The sequence below is a fragment of the Chiloscyllium plagiosum genome, unplaced genomic scaffold (genome assembly GCF_037043375.1).
Source record: "Chiloscyllium plagiosum isolate Xiang-an unplaced genomic scaffold, Cpla_swu_hap1 HiC_scaffold_32, whole genome shotgun sequence".
Taxonomy (NCBI): domain Eukaryota; kingdom Metazoa; phylum Chordata; class Chondrichthyes; order Orectolobiformes; family Hemiscylliidae; genus Chiloscyllium; species Chiloscyllium plagiosum.
In genome coordinates this window covers 36,148,016-36,162,441 of record NW_028270170.1, presented here as the reverse complement: position 1 = coordinate 36,162,441, position 14,426 = coordinate 36,148,016, and the positions used below count along the sequence as shown (strand labels likewise).

Here is a 14,426-nt window from a genome sequence, read left to right as displayed (position 1 = left end):
GGCCATTCAGCCCATCAAGCCTGCTCCGCCATTCTATACGGTCATCGCTGATCTGAAAGTGCTCAACTCCAGTTTCCTTCCTTTCCCCCATTGCATTTGATTTTCTTACTGATTAAAAACCTTTATCTCAGCCTTGAGTATACTTATCGATGCAACCTCGGTAGTCCTTTGTGTAAAGAATTTCACGGATCCATTCTGTTTTGAGAGAAAGAAATCCTCCTCATCTCTCACATAAACTCACTACGCTTTACTCTGAGATTATGCACTCTGTTGTAGACTCTCCCGGAAGGGGAAACATCTTCAGGTCTACCCTTCAAGTTCATTGATCCATTTCAATAAGGTCTTTTCTCATTCTCAGTACAAACCCAATGTACTCAACCTCTCCTCATTAAAAAAAACCCTTCCATACTGGATCAGTTTAGTGAATTTTCTCTTGACTGCTTCTAATACCAATATATCTTGCCTTGGTTAAAGGGACTCAACTGTTCACAACTAGTCATCAGCTGTGGTCTGGTCATTGTCCTATATAGTTTTCACAAAACAACCTCACTTTTGTACTCCATCCCCTTTGAAGTAAAGGACAACATTTTCTTTGCCTTCATTATTATCTGTTGGACTTGGATGCTAGCTTTTTGTGATTCATGCACCAGGACCCAATACCCAACTTTCTGCAGTCATTTCCCTTGTAGATAATATTCAGCTCTAAATGCAGAACCTCATTATTTTCCCACATTATATTGCACCTGCCACAATTTTACCCATTCACTTAACCTGTCTACATCCCTCTGCATGTTCTTTGTGTGTCTCCAATAAAATACTTTCCCAAGTCAGCAAAAAATGTGTGACCATCCATACACAGCTGTTGAGAAGTTAAGCAGAGTTATGTTTAGAAAGTAACACCAACTATCAGAGCAGATGACATGGTGATCACAGTATCTCTGACCTATTAAGCTAGTAGGCCCATTCTACTCCTCTGGGGACGTAGATTCAAACCTTATGGATGGCATGGTGGCTCAGTGGTTAGCACTCTACCGCACAGCACCAGGGACCTGGGTTTGATTCCTGCCTTGGGTGATGATGTGGAGTTTGCACAATCTCCTCGTGTCTGTGTGGGTATCCTTCAGGTGCTTTGCTTTCTTCCCACAATCCAAGATCAGGTGAATTGGCCATGAGAAATTGCCCATAGTATTAGGTGCATTAGTTAGGGGTAAATATAGAATAGGGGAATGGGTCTGGGTGGGTTACTCTTCAGAGGGTCAGTGTGGAATTGTTGGGCTGAAGAGCCTGTTTCCATACTGTAGGGAATCTAATATTGCCAAGGCACGAGGTAGAGATTTAATTGATTAAGTATAAATTAATGCAATTTAATTATAATGTAACTATATCTATAAGCAGCTCAGATTCACTAATTCTTTTTTGTTAATGGATAATAGGTTTAGTAGGAGTCAGCCACTGGTGGCTGCTCATCCATTCATTGCTGATCTGATTGTAACCTCATTTTTTTTCACGTTTCAACCAATTATTGGTAACCTTTTACCACCTTCCTAACAACAAATCTATGTAGACTTCGATCTATCTACTAGACTCATATCTGCTCTCTGAAATGTCTTTGCAAGTCACTCAGTTCAATGGCACGAAATGCTGGCCTTGCCAAAGATACCCACATCCTCTGAAAGAACCAGTAAAAATGCTGTGAGATTCCTGATTTCTGACTTTTGTTAAATATTGGAAGTTTCAATCAAATTTTTCTAAAGGTTTTTTTGGGGGGGAAAGGGGGGAGGGTGTGGGGATGCTGGAGGTGGAGTGTGGTATGGGGAACATGGAGAGTGGAGGTAGAGAGGCTTCAAGCCTTCTGTAAACAAGGGAGAGAGACTTATACTGGGCCATTTTGACACAATCTCACAAAGGCAAAAACATTGGTTAGAATAAAGTTATTTGTGGCTCCTCTGAATGGGATCCAGGACAGTGGGAAAAACAGCTAAATAATTTAGCTGTATAGAATAGTAGATTAAGGTGATAGTCCTTCCTGATGAAGGAGCGTCGCTCCGAAAGCTAGTGTGCTTGCAATTAAACCTGTTGGACTATAACCTAGTGTTGTGTGATTTTTAACTTTGTACACCTCAGTCCAACACCGGCATCTCCAAATCATTTATGGTTATGTTTGAAGGCTCAAATTCAGACCCATCACGCACAATGGAAGCGAGTTCCCTATAGCCCAAATGGCATCACTTGGTGCAGGGACAGGGCAGCTGGTACAAAGGTTGGTTTGTCTGTGGCTGCATCTTGTAACAGTATCTGCCTTTACTAAAGTTGAAAGTGGACTCAAGATTGCCGTTTCCCAGGGATTCTTGTGAGTTTGTCCACCTTAGTCAGACAACAACTATCAAGCCTGACCATCGTTTCATTTTTAAAATCGTTGGAATATCTCCACAACTAAAGTCATTGGGTTTGATTGTTGACTGTGAGATTGTTTGATTAACTCGAGCTCTAGATTTCCTGGCAAGCCTCCTGTCGCTTCATCGTGCAGTTTGCACTGAGACCATTATCATGGTCAAACTCTAAGGTTTTCGCCACTCGTGAGGCATCCGCATCCTTGTTACTTTCAAACAATGTACTGGCCTTTAGTCAATGCTGTGTCACTGATTGGTCAGCGAGGGGAACTATTCCACTTTGGAGGCCCAGGTTTGTAAACGAGGCTTGAATATAACTGTCTGTTGATCAGTTGTTGGCTTTAACAAATTACCACACTGCTCCCTCTCTTTTACATTAACAAAGAGCATTTAATCTTCTCCTTCTGTCTTCTCCAAGACATTTTAACTTTGCCGTCCTGAAGTTCGATTTGTTCTACATCTTGGAACAGTCCTACCATTGAACCATTAATTTGTTCCCATAAATGGGAATGAGAAGCAAAAACTCCTTTACTCTGATGAACCGCTTCCACAAGCACTTGCAGCAGCTCCATCACTTTACCTGGGAATTCTCTTGGTGAAGACAGGAGTAGCTATTTCCAGCCTTTGGCTCATTTCCAGGACGTATTACAATGAAGGCCTATTCGATTCCTCTCATTTGTCCCCACCAATATCCAGAGGCCCTCAGACAAACTTAAAGGATGCAAATCCGACGGAGGCCTGTGGAATTGAATGGATTACAATGTTAAATTTGAAAACATGGAGCCATAATTCTTACCATCTCTGTCCTCACACATTCCTCAGCATACTTTTCAAATATTTGTTGTAACTCTCCATTGGTCTGGGATGTTCACACAGCAGTAATCTTGAACAATATTCAGACTAAGAAGAGATAAGGAGCTCTCAGATCTTTCATTTTGAATTAGCGCTCTGGAATAGATACTTTCTAATCAACCTCTTCAGAGATGGGATGACATACCTCTCGTGCAGGTTGGACTTGAACCCAAGCCTCAATGTCCAGGAGTAGTACACTCCACTGCACCACAAGAGCCTGGAGAAAGCCATTTCTACCTTCACCCAGAGAAGTCCCAGGTAAAGTGATCAACCTACTACAAATGCTTGTGGAGGTGATTCACATGGACATGAATCTGATCTAATGCCAGTTAAGAAAAACAATTACTAATTCTATTCTAACTCTCTCTCATGTTGATTGAGTACCACAAATATGACTTCTTCTGTACAATATAATTTTACTTTCATTTACCATCTGTTGGGCGTCCGTTAAACAATACATTTCGATTTTTGTGTAATGAGCAGTCGGGTCATAAGCTGTTTCTGTTTGTAAGCTGCCTTTACTACTGAAAATATCCCTTTTCTCAAGAAGGTTCCTTCAGCAGCCATTTCTCACTCTGTCATGCAGAGATTTATTTTAACAGATGGACCCTGAAATTAAGATATTTTCTAATCAACCTGTTCAGAGATGTCATTACATATTTCTGGAACAGGTGGGACTTGAACCCTGGCTTTGTGGCTTACAGATAGGGACACTACCACTACACTACAAGTGTCTCAAGAGGTTCTGAAATTAAGTTCCAACTGAAACCATAGATACCTGTTACTTAGCTATTGAGCCCTATCCCACCTACACTCTCCTTTAAATTTTTGTTTCTTTCCAACGTCTCAAAATATTTGCAAGGGGAAACTGTGAATCAACTCTTCATTGATATTCAGATCCAAAACAGTGCTGTTTTGAACTTTCCTTATTTATATGAGGACTTCAGATTTTGGAGAAACCCTCGCAACATCATTCGTTGAGGGAGGCCTGGAACCAATTGTCTAATTTTACCCATTACACACTTTGTGACTGCATTATTGGGACAATACTATATTTTATTCAATACACTTTGAACGTCCATGTACAGAAGAGGCACAGTACTCTTTGTTTCTTCATCAAGGAACTCAATCCTTGCTTATTGATTTTGTCATGCTTTCTAACAACAGATTTGTCTCAGCTTATTATCTATTAGCATTTCTTCAATATGAATATTAGGCAGACATTACAAAACACAGGTATCTTGTGCTTCACAACACCTACAGATTCCTGAAGTCTGAATTCAATGTTAAACCAATGGATTTAGTGAGGATTGGAGTTGGTTATTTAATATGTGCTGTCTTTTGTTCATCCAGTATTTCAAAATAATCAACTAGTTCTAGTCAGGTTCAAAAAATTAATTTTAGTGATTTGATTCTGTGAGAACTCTGCATCAAAGTTCCAACAGTATTTTATTTTCTAACACAGGCTGATATACACTTGCAGTAAAGTTGGAAGGTTCTGAACAGGGCAAATAGATTTCCATAACTTTATTATTCAAGATTGGTATCCCATAACTTTAGGGTTCCAGACAATTTTAGTCTGACCACTGCATTCTCTCACTTAACCTAAACATTTCAAGACACTTCAAAGAATCATGAAAACAGTTCTGTGATATGTTGCCATCATGTTTCATCTTTGATGCACTATGCCATTTATTTTTGTTTTATAATCTGAGGCTCATGCAGAAATATTTAACTAGTATTGAACATGGAACATAGAACATTACAGTGCAGTACAGGCCCTTCAGCACTCCATGTTGTGCCGTCCTGTAAAACCAATCCGAAGCCTATCTAGCCTATGTTATACCATTTTTGTCCATATGCCTATCCAACGACCATTTAAATGCCCTTAAAGTTGGTGAGTCCACTACTGTTGCACTTGCACTTAACTATTGACTTGTTAAATTTGTAACACTCATGCCTCTGAGTTAGAAGATTACATATTAAAAATCCACTGCACTTTATGAACATCTACTCAAGATTGAGCCATGCAGCAGGAGGGAATATAATGCCTCTGTTTGCATACATCACACTTTCTTGTCTACCTCAATAGAAAATAGAACATAGAACATAGAACAATACAGCGCAGAACAGGCCCTTCGGCCCTCGATGTTGCCCCAACCTGTGAACTATTCTCAGCTCGTCCCCTACACTATCCCATCATCATCCATGTGCTTATCTAAGGATTGTTTAAATCTCCCTAATGTGGCTGAGTTGACTATATTAGCAGGTAGGACATTCACACCCTTACCACTCTCTGCGTAAAGAACCTGACTCTGATGTCTGTCTTAGATCTATCACCCCTCAATTTGTAGTTATGCCCCCTCGTACAAGCTGACGTTATCATCCTAGGAAAAAGACTTTCACTGTCAATCGACCTATTAAATATGCTGTCCTTCACCAGTAGACTCTCCCCTGACATCCAGGTCTGTTTGGCTGCCCTTTCATTTCTACTTGTCTGAAAGTCTCTAGAATTAGCTTTGGTATATAACACAATGATTTCTGAGCCTGCACAAAGTAAGTTTCGCTTATAGATGGATGACAGGTAGTTTCACCTCTAACCCACTATTTCTTTAATAACCTCACCAATCAGCACACTGACCACCTCCCCCACCTAAAAACCCCAACCAATGCTCCCACACTCTGTGCTACTGGGAAGAGCTTGGCTACCATTAGCATGCATTAGCTACCATTAGCATGCAGTTGATTCGCAAACTTCTCCAGTTCAACATCACAAGAAAAGGTTTGTATCCCATTACAAATTTTATTTCCTTCCCATTGCATTTTTAACCCTTCCTCACTATCTTAATCAGATGATAATCTCAGGGCTTTTCTTTCAAATCTTGAACTGAATTTTAAACTATGCATCCTATAATTACCAAAATTAACTATTCTCACTTTTGCAATATTATGGGCCTCTAATCCCCTCTCATGCAACTTGCGGCTGATAACATCATTCTTTTAAAATTAACAATTCTGTTGAGCTTCTTGTTGGTCCTCCTTTCTCCACCTTTTGTGAACTTCAGATTTTCCTAAACTCTGCTCATCATTGGCAGTCTCTTCATGGATGATGAACCAAATCTTGGATCCATAAGTCTTTCAACAGTGGGAGAGTGCTGTTGCTTGGGAAAATGGATTTTGAAGTCTCAAATTGTATTCCTTCTCTTTCCTCAGCCACCACATTCCACATTGTTGTCACATTGCTGAGCATTGAAATGGTTTGTGCCTTGATGGTTCAGGAAGTGCCATGCTGAGCACTTGGCAGCTTTCTCTTCTTAGTCAGTTACGTAAATGCCTCTGTGCTGTCAGGCAACCTGGAGAATATCTGCTTATACTTCTTCCTTTGGCCACTCTTTGGTCATTGGCCAACTGAGATCTAGGAGAAGAGAACCTGCCGGAGAAGCTGGATTTTACATATCTGGAAATAATAGCCCATCCATCAGAGCTGGTTCTTCAGGAGGACGTCTTTGACACTGGCAGATATCACTTCATGGAAGAGACTTATGGTGTTCTGTTGGTGCTCCCATTTGATCCAAAAGATTTGACATGTGCATTGCTGATGAATCCTCTCATGGATCTTAATGTGACATTGATAGACAGTTCAGGTTACACTGCAGTGGAATAGCCTACTCAATACAACAACTTCATAAGGCAGAACATGTGTTGCCTCACTGAGGTGCCTCATCAAAGACACATTACAACTTGAAGAAGGCAGCCCCTAGTTGATTCAGTGAAGTACTTGTATAAAATGTGATGATGCCATCACTTTAACAAAGTTATTTTGTCCTTGGGGTTTTTTAAAAAAAAGAGGTCATAAAGGCAGAGGTGCTGAATGTCTCAGAAAGAGCCTCGTTTAGCAATGGCATGGGAGTGGCCAGTTCTCCCAGTTCAGGTGTTTTTCTAGTTTGATTTTAGTTGTAGCAGAGTAGCTGCTGCAGTGAAAAAGGTTCTATGCTTCAGCAGATGATTCTTGACTGTCTTTTCTCTCTGAAATCTCTCTTGCCTGTAAGAACTTGAGTTTGAATTTACTTTTTGATAAGGGTGTGTTTATGGAATGTTGTGGGAATTGAAACAGCTCCTTAGTTAAGTTGTGGTATTAAGTCGGTTGAGTTTTCAAATAGTGAAGTTGTTATAAATTCTGTTTTCTTTTGTTCATGTTTCAACTGTAGAATCATAGAATCCCTACAGTGTGGAAACAGTTCATTTGGCCCATCAAGTCCACACTGACCCTCTGAAGAGTAACCCACTCAGACCCATTCCCCAACCCTATTACTTTACATTTACCCCTAACTAATGCACCTAACCTACACATCCCTGAACACCATGGGCAATTCTGCAGTCAATTCACCTAACCTGCACATCTTTGGATTGTGGGAGGAAACCAGAGTACCAGAGAAAACCCATGCAGACATGGAGAGAATGTGCAAACTCCACACAGACAGTCACCCAAGGCTGGAATCAAACCCGGGTCCCTGGTACTGTGAGGCAACAGTGCTAACCACTGAGTCACCATGCTGCTGAGGCTATAGTGTTTGAATAAATTTAGTTTGCTTAAAACTGAGTGGTTTCACCAGCTGCATCACCCTGAAATATCCACTTCACATCTGCCTTTAAAACAAGAAAAAGTTAGGGTCTAGGCTACCTTCGTGAAATATTTTGAGGGTCTAGCCCAGTCCATAACAAAGAGCATAGAGAAATAGGAACAGAATTAGACCATTCAGTTCTTTGAACCTAATCTGCCATTCAATACAATCATGTCTGCTCATCCTATTTAGCACTTTGCTCCTGCTTTCTCCTCACATTCTTTGATTCCTTTCACCCCAAGAACTATATCGATCTCATTCTTGAAACAATCAATGTTCTGGCCTCAGGCACTTCTGTAGCAGAGAATTCCACAGGCTTACTGCAGACTGGGTGAAGCAATTTCTCCTCAACCTAGTCCAAAATGATCAATGGTTCTGAACTCCCTTGTCATCAGAAATATCCTTCCTGTGTTTACCCTGTCCAGTCCTGTTTTCTTCAGCTTGCCATCATTTACTAACCTACTGGCATTGCTGTGTGGAAGAGTTATGGGATGAAGATGGCCATGACGGCAGCTATTGGGATCTGAGTTGATGAGCTTTGTACACTTCAGATTACCAAGGCAGATAAATAAAGTAGAATGCTCTCTCTTTGTGGGCCTTCAAGTATTGTCAGTGTGAAAATGGGCTGCATTTAGTGAATCAACCATTTACTTGCAGCTTACTGTATGCTGCTGAACAAACAATTTTCCCCAGCAAGAAGTGAGTGAGATATCGCAGTAAAGGGTTGCGGGGTTTAAAGACACAGGTGTTAGCCTCCAGCGGACTGCAATGCCTTGCCAGCTTGCCCTGCTGGAAGACTGCATAGGAGCACTTGACGATTGTTGACTTGAGGCTTTAGAGAGATAGCTGAAGAATGGAGTTAAATGTTAAAATTGTTGATGGCCCTTTAGGGTTATGTGCAAGGTATTCACCTTTTCTGAGTGCGACTTGACTCTTGTGGGTGTCTTGGATTGTACCGTGGTTGTTGGCATCCACAAGTGCTAGGTTCATAACAGATCCACTACACAGGTCACAGCCACCCTCAAGGGCATTGGCAAAGGGATTTCACATGAATATAACACTTAAATAATACGCACCCTGGACATCTGAAATAAAGCAAAAATGCTGAAAGTACTTTAAAAGTATGTCAGCATCTGTGGAGAATGGGAAAAGAATAAAAAGAAATTCCAGTGTGTTCATCTTGTCACCTCAGTACAGTTGAATTATTTTAGTGTTTTACCCTCTCTGACTGTCACAGCATCCCGATGATGAGTTACTTTCCTGGTATGTGGGTGAAATTTTGTGGTTCGTCTCCAGGGGGGGCCTTGTTTTACTCTCTGGACATAGGAGTGTTTCAGTAGTCATTCTTCTCTAAAGGTATATTAAGAAATTGCTAAATTAAGCAGTCAAATTATTTGAGTATAAACATAAAGGGCCAAGCAAAGCTCCTTTCGAAACTAGTTGGTATTAGCCATTCCCAGCTGAAGAGCTTTATTTTAAAGACTGTACAAGGGATTTACTTTAATACAATGGCTCATACCCATTTACACTGGTCTTATGCCAATATCTGAGTCAATGACTGCAGAAACGAACAGCTTCAGCAAGCAGATGATCAACTCCCCCTGCTGGTGGATGCAAAAATCTTAACCCAGAGTCAGGGCAGTTTCAAACTTCGGAGAGGAAAGTGGAGTCTGCTGGACTACATGGATTAGGAGTCCAGTGCAGTAATTGACTTCAACAGGCTCTCTTCCCCTCCTGCTTCCACCACCAACCACATGTTATCAAACATTTCTCTTTGTCCATTAAAATAACTACATTAACTGTAATTTATTAAATTAACCATTAAATATATATTTATAGGGAAGGTGGGTTTTGAACCCCAAATTTCTAAAGTTAACCTATTAAGGTACTATAAAGATTTCTCAATAGCTCACACATAAATCATTAGCTGTGTTACCAAGCATCTCCACAGCTTTTTAAAGAAAACCTTATTGGAACCTATGTCTGGCATCACCAGCATTTGGGTATCCCTTGAGTGGAGGATCTACTAGAATCATTCATATCCATGTGGTGGAAATGGTTAAAAAGTTCTATTAAGTAATTTGTTCTAGGAATTTAATGCAGTGATGATTATGAAACAGTGTTGTCTGTGCTGATTTGTGAGTGAATTACAGGAGAGTTTTGAGTTGATGACATTCTCCTGTAGCTGTTGCTGTTGCCACTCAAAATGTTGCAGGTTACAGCTTTAGGAGATGCTGTTGAAACAACATTGGTGAGTCTCTAATGTCCTTTCTTGTAGATCATAAAGCATGGAAACAGCCCCTTCAATCCAACCAGACATTCCAATCCATTTGCCAGCATTTGATCAATATCCCTCTAAATCCTTCATATTGATAGGTGCCTCTAAAAAATGTTGCAATTGCACCTGCCTCCACCACTTCTTTTGGCAGCTCATTCGATACACGCACCACCATGTGCAAGAAAAAGTTACCCGTCGGGTCCTTTTAAAATCTTTCCCCTCTCATCTTAAACTATGTCCTCTTGTTTTGGACTCCCTCACCTGAGGAAAAAGACCTTGGCTATCCATGCCCATCATGTTTTTATAAACCTCTATAATGTCATCCCTCAGTCTCTAACATTTCAGGGAAAAAAAAACACCAGCCTAATCAACCTCTTCCTATAGTTCAAACCATCTAGTCCTGGCAACATCCTTGTTAATCTTTTCTGCACCCTCTCAAATTTAACAACATCCTTCCTGTAGAAGGGCAATCAGAATTGTACACAGTATTCCAAAGGCGGCCTCACTAATATCCTGTACCGCTGCACTATGACATCCCAACTCCTATACTCAATGCACTGACAAATACAGGTAATATATCCAGAACATCTTCCTCAGATAAGGGAACCAAAAGTGTACACAACACTCCAAATATGGTCTCACAAATACCCTGCGCCAGTCCTCAAATCCTCTTGTTATGAAAGCCAAAATACCATTTTGCCAAATGCCTTCTTCACCACCTTGTGCTTCCACTTTCAAGGAATTATGCATATGCACCCCTGACTCTCCTTGTCCAACACTCTCCAAGGCCCTACCATTAGCTGTATATATCCTGTCCTGGTTTGCTTGTAACAGCTCATATTTATCTAAATTAAACTGCATCTGACAGATGGGGGAAACATTTTCACACAGAGGGTGGTGTGAATATGCAATGAGCTGCCAGAGGAAATGGTGGACAAGCATTGGTGGACGCGTTTGTCCTGAAGAAGGGTTACATCTGAAACGTCGACTACTCCACCTCCCGATGCTGTCTGTCTTGCTGTGTTCTACCAGCCACCTGTTTGTCTACCTTGGATTCCAGCTTCTGCAGTGTTTTGTCTCCAGAGGAAGTGGTGGAGCCTGGTACAAGTACAACATTTAAAAGGCATCTGGATGGGTATATGAATAGGAAGGGTTTAAAGGGATAGGGGCCAAGTGATGGCAAATGGGACTAGATTAATTTAGGCAATCTGGTCGGCATGGACGAGTTGAACTGAAGAGTCTTTTTCCATGATGTACAAGTCTATGACTCGATGGTACACATTTCAGTTATATTGCCTTGGTGTTGGAAAGTTTGAAAATCTGAGCCATTGGAAGACGTGCTGATCAAATGGACTGTTTAGCTAAGGATGGTGTTGGGCTTCTTGAGTACTGTTGCAACAAAACATCAAAAATGGGAGCAGTAGCAGATCATTCAGTGCTTTGAGCTATTCAATGTGATCATGGTTTTTCATCTAGCTCAATGCCATTTCCACTTGCCCTCTGTACCCTTTAATCTCATCAGCCCTACGAACTATAACTAACTCCTTCCTGAAAACATTTAATGTTCTCCATGACGTTGACCACTTTCTACAGCAGAGAATTCCACAGGCTCACCACACTGTGTGAAGAAATTTCTCATCTCAGTCATAAATGATCTGTAACCTTAAACTGTGAAACCTGATTCTGGATGTCCCTGGTCATCAGGAACATCCTTCCCGCATTTACCCTATCTAGTCCTGTTAGAATTTTATTTGTTTCTGTGAGATTCATTTCATTCTTTTAAACTCCAATGAACATAGTCCTAACCAATCCAGTCTCTCTTCATACATCAGTCCTGATATCCCAGGAATCAGTCTGGTAAACCTTCATTACACTCCCTATATATCCAGGATATCCTTCCTCAGATAACAAACTAAAACTACACACATGACTCCATGTGTGTTCTCATTAAGACTCTACTCTTGTACTCAAATTCTCTCATTATGAAGGACAAAATACCATTTGCCACCTTCACAATCTGCTACCTTCAGTGACTGGTGTACGAGGACACCCAGGCCTCTTTACACATTGCTCTCTCTCAATTTAGAGATATTCAGCTAATCTGCTTTCCTGTTTTGTTCCGAAAGTGAATAATCTCACAATTATCTGCATCACACTTCATCTTCCATGCACTTTCCCACTCACTCAGTTTGTCCAAATCACAAAGAAGCATCTCTGCATTCTCCTCAAAGTTCACTCTCCCACACAAACTTTATGTTGCTTGCAAATTTGGAAATATTACATTTAGTTCCCTCATTTAAATCAAAAATAGATACTGTGAATAGTTGGGGTCACAGCACTGATCCTTGTGGTACCCCACAAGTCACTGCCTGCCACTCAGAAAATGATTTGTTTATTCCTACTCTTTCTTGTCTGCCAACCAGTTCACTATTCATGTCAGTACACTATCCTTTAATGTCCTTTAATTTTGCCTGCTAATTTCTAACGTGCAACCTTGGTGAAAACCTTCTGAAAATTCATTAAACTACATCCACTGGCTACCCTTTTATCAACTCTACTATTTGCATCCTCAAAAACTTCCAGTGGCTTTGGCAAGCATAATTTACCTTTCATAGATTCATGTTCACCCCATCAGATCTTGTCGGTGTTTTCCATATGCTCTGCTTTTTTGTCAATAATGTACTTTAGCACTTCCCCATTACTGACATCAGGCAAACCAGTCTATAATTCCTTTTTTTGTCTTTCCCCTCTTTTTTAAATACAAGGGTTACATTAGTTATTTTTGAACTGATAGCTGTTCCAGAGTCTAGAATCTTGAAAGATGACAAACCATGCATCCATTATTTCTAGGGTCACTTCCTTAAATTGTCTGGACTGTAGATTATAGGACACTGTGGATTTATTGGCTTTTAATCCAATCCATTTTCCCAATATCATTTCACTACCAGTCCTGAATTCATTCTGTTTTTCCCTCTCACTAGATCCTACATTTCTGACATTTTTGGAGTGTTATTTTGTGAAGACTGAATGAAAATATGTCTTTAATTGGTCTGCCCTCTCTTTGTTTCTCGTTATAACTTTCCATGTTTCTGACTGATGGGACCTATGTTTGTCTTTAGAAATCTGTTTCTTTTCACATAACTATTGAAGCTTTTCCCATCAGTTTGTATGATCCCACAAGCTTACTTTCACACTCTATTTTCCCCGTTTAAATCCATCCCTCTTTCCTCCTTTATTAAAATCTAAACTGCTTCCAATCTTCAGGTTTGTTTTTCTTGGCCATTTCATTTGTCCCTTCCTTGAATGTAATAGTATCCTTAATTTTCCTTGTTAGCAAAGGTTGGGTCATCTTTCCGGTGCTAGACACTGAAAGATTATTGCAATTCCTCCATGTGCTCTTTTAATGCTTGCCATTGCCTGGCCACCATCAAGCCATTAAGTTAACATGCCACAATTTATCATATCCAGCATGCACTTCGTACTACTGTAGCTTCCTTTATTAAGACTCAGAATCATCTAAGAGACTTTCCATCTTAATGAAGAATTCCATCATATTACTGTCATTCCTCCCTAAGGGGCCTTGCACAACTAGATTGCCAAATTATTTGTTTCTGATTATGTAATACCCAGTCCTGGATAGCCTATTCGCTAGTTGATTCCTCTACGTATTGATTTAGAAAACTGTCCAATACAAATCCAGGAATTCTCTTTTAAAATATTGTAACTGATTTGATTTGTGAAAATCTATATGCAGATTAAAGTCACCCATTGTGACAGTGAGACCTTTATTGCTTGCCTCTCTAACCTCCTGTTTAATGCCTTCCCCAACATTTCCAGTACAGTTTGGGGTCTATTTACAATCCCCATTATCATTTTCTGTCCCTTAGTGTTTCTGAACTTTACCAATGCAGATTCCATTTCATTGATGCTAATATCCTTCCTCACTATTATGTTAATGTCCTCTAAAACCACCAATGCTACTTCTCATCCTTTTGCTTTTTGTCTGCCCTTTCTAAAAGCTGAATACCCTGGATGACCAGTTCTCATCCCCCATCTCTGTAACACCAACATAAGTTTATATCTATTTATCCAACTAATTCATCCATTTAATTTATTGTAACTGCAACGTGCATTAAAACACAAGGACTTTCATAGATAGAATGACTTAAGTTTTAACATTCTTTGTCCTGTTCACATTACTTTGCTCTGCGGCCCTATTTGATTCTTGCCCTTGAATTCACTGCCTATCAAGTTTCTTATTTCCCATTCTCCTTTGTTTTTATA

The 14,426-nt window shown here is 40.2% G+C and overlaps 1 protein-coding gene across 1 annotated transcript in view; it reads left to right on the top strand.

Moving 5' to 3' along the window:
* LOC122539994 (interferon alpha-A-like) overlaps positions 1-14,426 on the top strand; it is a 57,489-nt gene that overhangs the window by 36,955 nt on the left and 6,108 nt on the right. The window lies entirely within an intron of this gene.